Here is a 6,000-nt window from a genome sequence, read left to right as displayed (position 1 = left end):
AATATTATTATATTTATATTATTGTACACAGTTCACCCGAGGAGCTACACTCCTGTGTCCAAAGGAAACAGTATCCGAACACCAAGCTGGCTCTACGTGCCCCTCTGTAGGGAGTTCGAAACGTAGAATCACAGAGTATCGAGACTAGACACCGACGTGCTACAAATAAGTTAAAAACAAGCTTTCCTACAATATTTACACACGCGGTTTGCCTTCGCTGGGAAGACCACACGGCAGATCCAAACTCCGGCGGGCCAGGCTCACCTGGAGATTGCCTAAAAAGTTAATTTCGGCCCTGAAACGCCAGCCCTGCACTTCCCGCGGCGGCCGGAGCCCGTGTCCCGGCGGAGCGCTGCCCCGCGGAGCCGGGCGGGGCCGAGCGCCGGCCGTCCGTCCGTCCGTCCGTCCGTCCGTCCGTCCGTCCCTCGGGAGGCGGCTCTCCTGCCGCGCCGCCCCGGCTTCCTGCGCCGCAGGTGAGCCGGGATCGCCCCTCGCTTCCCGCTTCCGCCCAGGTGAGCGCCGCCGGCCATCCCGCCGCTCCCGGCATCCCGGGCTCCCCGCATCCCGCAGGTACCGCGTCCGCCCCGGGAACGGCACGGATGGGGTGGGCTGAGATGGGAGGTGGGCACTGACCGTCCGCTGCAGGAGGGAATTCCCCTTCGGACACGGCGGTGTGGGTCAGCGGGTGAAATGTGTGCGGGGAAATCTCAAGGGGATTGTGTTTATCTGTGTTTGTCTGTGACAAGTGCGCCAGCCTGCCGAGAAGGATGGAGCTGGGCTCTGCCTGGTGGTGCCAAGCAATAGTACAAGAGGCAGTGGGTGGAAATTGATGCCCAGGAAGTTCCGCCTGGATGTGAGGATGAGCTTCTTGCCTGTGCGGGTGACAGAGCACTGAAATTGAAAATTGATTGTCCAGAGAGGGCGTGGAGTCTCCCTCACTGGGGGCATTCCAGAACCGTCTGGACTCAATCCTGTACCTTGTGCTCAGGGATGAGCAGACGACCCAACTGGGTTTCCTTCCAACCCTTCCATCCTGGAATTCTCTAATGGCTTCCAACCATCTGCTTCCAGAGCCAGACCTGTGAACAGCAGCTTGGCCAGTCTAGCCACGGCCAGGTTACCAGATGCACTCATCCAGAGCCCTCCATGTGAAAGCCCTTCTGGCACCAGAGACCTCGACAGGTCCCTGACACCCCAGTAACGACAGGGCAGGGCTGTGTGACTCCCTCCATGGCACTGGAGTCACCCTGGTGCTGTGCAAAATAGTTTCCTCTGCTCGGAGAGGCTGGCTCAGGGTGAGGAGAGGAGGGAAGTAACACACACACCTGTTGCAACACTTCCCATCAAGTGCCTGTCGGTCCAGAGATTCTTCGCAGAGCAGGTTTTTACTTTGTTTACGGGTGGTTAATGGGAAAACAGTTCTTCCGCATTCCTTTTTGATTTGTGACCCTTGGAAGTTCAGCACGGTTCCAGGTCTAACAGCGCTGTGATTTGTTAGTTGTGTACACTGTCATCAAAGTACCTAGGATTTATTGAGAATGACAATATTTAGATACTGAAAAGGAGTTTTCCGTGAGAACAGGTTTCTGAGATCATGTTTTTGCTTCGTGGAGAGCAGCTTTGGCGTGAGCTCTAACTTCTATCAGACAGCAGAGAGCCCACACTGGTGCTTCCCTAGAGGCTGAAGTCCACAGAAATTCAGGTTCTGCTTGCTAAATTTACCATGCCTGGAGAGTGAGTGAGGCTCCTCTTGATCTGCACCAAGACTGGTAATCACAGTGCAGAGTGCTGTGTTTTCTTCACTTTCCTCCTTGGAAAGTCCTCCTTCCTGAAGTCACTAATCGTGTGTAAAACTCAACCTGCCCATGCAGTATTTTATTTTCAGCAATATTTAGCTGTGACTCACTGCACCTTGGAGATGTGCGGTGTATCAGTGTTCAGGTACTCACAGAAGTATGCAATTTTTTTCCTTCTTTCAAGTGCCTGGGGCAGTCAGTGTGTGCTCAACAGCATTTTTGTAAATCCTGCAGCATTGCACAGAGCAGAGGTGGTTTCAGAGGAAGGATGTGTATGTGCTATGCTTGGTCTGACTGAATTTTTCTCTAAAATTCAGTAAAATTCAGTAAAACTGAGCAAAACACGTATTAGAATAGTGTTTTTTACACTGTGGAGTCACTTGATGGTGTGTAAACAATAAAATTTTGGATATCTGAAGTTCAGCTGATGGCATGTTAGGACAATTTAGGATTAAGATCACACTAACAAATGCTGGTTTCCCCTGCTTTTGCTTTTATCAACTTTTAAACTGAAATTTTCCAAGTCAGAGGTCTCTGTGATGTGGAGGATGACATGCACTGTATTAGTCACTCATGATAACAGGGCCAGGAAAAATTCCAACTGCATTAGTGCAGAAAGGTGACTTTGGATCGGGATGAGCCCTTTGGCTGCTGAGGCTGGTTGTGTTAGAAGCCTTTGAGAAATAGCAGCAGTTAGTTAGGATTTTTGTGGGTTTTAATATCCCCAAAGGTTCCAGCCAGGCTGAGGGGGGAAGAACATCCCATAAGGCTGGACTTTTCCTGGAGGGATGCAGGAAAGGGTTGTTGGAGGCCAGGCTGAAGGACGTGGGGCAGAGGTGGTTGTGGATGGGTGGGGAAAACAGACAGAAGAATCTCTGCTGGCTGAACCTCCAGCAGCAAAGCCCTTTGTGGAGTTTCCAGCATCCAGCAGCCCTTTGTGGAGGGTAGGTGTTTGTCAAGGCTGCTGGTGGGATGTTGGGATCTGGGATGTGCCGGGGCTGAGCGCTCCGTGTCCCCGTGCAAGTGACAGGGGGGTGATGGCAATGGAAGACTTAAACCTTTCAGCTCTTCTGATGACCCTCTGCTGGCACCAGCATGAAGGAATTCCTTTTTCCTTGTGCTGCTTTTGAAGAAGATCCAAGTCTTGGGTGGGATTTCATACAAAACCTTCGGAAGCTTTCCCACTCCCTCGGATGCGTTGAGTTCAGCTCTCAGAAGTGAAGACAGTGGAACCCCAGATGGATGCTGTCCTGGGGTTACAAAACACTCAACCTCCTGAAATACATCATTTTCTCGATGATTTTGTGGTTATGTTGGAAATTGTGACATAGATGTTGAACTGAGGTTTCCAGTAAGATAAATAAGCCTCCATAGGAGTTGGAGACTGGAGCTGGGAAGTGGAGTGCATGAACTGATTTTAACAGGACAAACCAAAGTGTTTTGGATCTTTCTTCAAAATTAACATCTAGGAATAGACTTTCTAATATATCAACTGTTTGCTGACACTCTGCCTGGACTTAGAGTGTGTTTGCAAAGTGTTTAATGATAAATTGTTTGGGCTCTTAAACATAGAGATCAATAATACATCGAGTTATGAGTTTCTCTGGTGCCCAAAAGCAGGTCTTAGAGATCTGTCCTCAATTATCCATTACTTGAAAACTCTAAATTAGTTTGTATTTTCAGGGATCCCTTCACACCAGAAGGAGCTGTTTGTTTTAATTCCCGCCCCCCAATCTATTATGGAAGAAAGGAGAATAAAGAAATACTGAGTATGGTTTTAGCACATTGCACAAAACAAACAAACAAACAAACAAAAAAAAAAAACCTAAAAAAAATTGCAATCTGTCTGGAGGGCAGCTCTGATCACGAGGAACCCCAAAGTGCTGTGTAAACTTAACCTGTTATTCAACACCTGAGATCCACTTGGGCATCCACTGGCACAAGTGGCTCTTAGGGACACTTGGAGCAGCTCAAGCAAGAAGCTGAAACTTTGATTAACTTTTTTTTTTCCTCCTGTTTTGTACCTCCTTCTCTGGGGAACTTCAGCTTCGATGGAGCCAAGATCTCTTACCTATAATTCTTCTCCTAAAATTTAAATCTCAAATTTTCTCGGGTATTGGATAATTGCTGTTGTTACACCCTCAGCAAAGGAAAAAAGATGAATTTTGGGGATTGTTAGCTCAACATGTGGATTGGGGATGGGCTCAGAGCTGACTGGCACAACGCTCACGCCACCAAAACATGAAGGATTCTTTCTGAGTGTTTAGCTCCCTGTTCCAGCTCGCTATAGGATCAGCTGGATGGAAAGTGAAAAGGGAAGAATAAATGCATGAAAGAGGGCTGGGGAGCTGGACCAGCCTCTTTGCTTTGGCTCTTGGGTGGGCATGTTGCTGTCAGGTCGTCGTTATTTCCTGCCATGCTGGCTTTCTTCTCTGGGTTTAATCTTTTCCTCTCCCTACTGCTGGTTTAAAGGTGTTTCAAGCCACTTTTCCTCACTGGAGTTATTTTCCATCCCTTTCTCCTTTTGGTTCGCTCACTTTCCTCTTTTAACTGCTGATGAGAGGTAGAAAAACAGAGGAGGAAAGTGAATGGAGGGAAGCTAAACTGGGAAGAAAGAACAAATTTCCATATTCTTTGTCCTGATTTGTTAAGGTTCGTGCCATATTTTCAGTCGAGGAGGTTAAGTTTTGTCTTCTGGGTTTAACGAAGACTCAGGAGTGTGTAAGGAAATGATGTTTTCATCTGCTCTTCAGAATCAGCTCTCAGCACAGAATCAAAGGCTGCTGTGCTCTTTAGAAGTGTTTTACTTCGAATGGAAAAGAAAATAAAGCTGCAGCACTTCCAAAAGTGCAGATGCATTCCTGAAAATCTTTCAGGGGGGTTGTATGGCTTTGCTGCTTCAACTCTTGCTATGAGTTTGATATAAAATGACCTCCTAAATCTCCTAGGAGTCTTGCAAAGAGACTCATTCTGCCTGGCCCTGGAAACCACACAAACCCACTGAGCTCTGCAGGAATTCCTGCAGGAGCCAAAGCTGCTGGGATATGCACAGGAAAGGGTGCATAAATCTGAAATTGTGGTTTGTGACACTCCTCCATCCACTTCTTTTTTCCAATTAGGTAAACCAACTTAACCTGACTCTGCAGAAGAAGGAAAGCTACTCACCTGCATCATTAATATTTTGGTAAATATAACAGTGTCCTCCCAGAATTCCAGATGTTTTCAGTGTGAGCAGAGGCAGGGCTGAAAGGATCAGAGGTCCTGCTGGGAGAGAGCCCCTGGAATGTGCTTACCCTGGTGTCACGTTCACCACATGACCCTCGCTCCTCTTGAACTGCAAGACTAAAAAATAAATAAAAAGCTTTTATATAGAGAGAGGGATATGGCAAGTCTTGTTCCAAAATAATTCCAAATATATTATTCTGGAATTACACACTTATATACTGGATAGAATTAAAATTATGTAAATTGTGCTGTTAAATGGCTGACTTTTTTCAGAGGAGCTTGTACTAAGTGAAGGAAACTTGTTTGGTAGAGCTGCCTTGATAGATTTCAGAATGACAGGCTCCACATCAACTTAATAACATGAAAACAAGGGTACAAATTAATCATCTCTGCTAATTGCAAGTCTGTTGTTTTTATACTGCCATCTAGGCCTCGTCCCCTGTTGGAGACCTGTTCTGTTTGGCACTGTGGAGGAGCCTGATAAAGGATATTCCACTCCTTAAAAGCTTAATAAAGGATATTTTGCTGTTCATGTATGTAGAAAAGAGAAAGGCAAACACCTGCAGGAGGTTTCCTTCACCTGTTGTAAATCAGGCTGTGGTTAGAACAGACCTTCCTCAGGAATGTGTTGGAACAGGGATTCATATGCCAAATTTTGGGCTTTAACTCTGTGCTGTCCCATGAGTGAACTTCACTGATTTATGGGGAAACAGAGTTTCACCTATATTGCCATCCAGCTGGGCTGAACTATCAGGAATACTGTCTACAAATGATCAGGTGGAAAGTATCTTTAAATAATAGGTAGATTTCAGCTCTGTGTACATCTATGAAGATCCCAACTTTAATGTCAATATTCAAAATAATTTGGTTGAACATATCTGTCTCAGTTTTTCTTTTCAGTTTTTTCTCATAGCCTGCATTTTTATTCATATTTGGAATATCTGTTCATATTCCTTCCTGTGTGTGAAAGGAAAAGCAC

General features: G+C 46.3%; 1 protein-coding gene across 8 annotated transcripts in view; it reads left to right on the top strand.

Annotated features, from left to right (window-relative positions):
• The first annotated feature begins 372 nt into the window (after window positions 1-372).
• PATJ (PATJ crumbs cell polarity complex component) overlaps window positions 373-6,000 on the top strand; it is a 140,381-nt gene continuing 134,753 nt past the window's right edge. For 3 of the 8 annotated variants that reach the window (XM_085585638.1, XM_085585637.1, XM_085585633.1), the window contains exons 1-2: window positions 421-570; window positions 4,916-4,980. The gene's annotated coding sequence lies outside the window, so the exon portion shown is untranslated. Of the gene's footprint in view, window positions 571-4,915; window positions 4,981-6,000 lie in introns of all 8 variants that reach the window. The other 5 variants (XM_021542668.3, XM_085585640.1, XM_085585634.1 and 2 more) reach the window with 5 other exon arrangements.

Source organism: Lonchura striata, chromosome 8, assembly GCF_050655825.1.
Source record: "Lonchura striata isolate lonStrDom1 chromosome 8, ASM5065582v1, whole genome shotgun sequence".
In the NCBI taxonomy this organism is placed as follows: Eukaryota; Metazoa; Chordata; class Aves; order Passeriformes; family Estrildidae; genus Lonchura; species Lonchura striata.
This window is presented reverse-complemented; position numbering and strand designations above follow the sequence as displayed.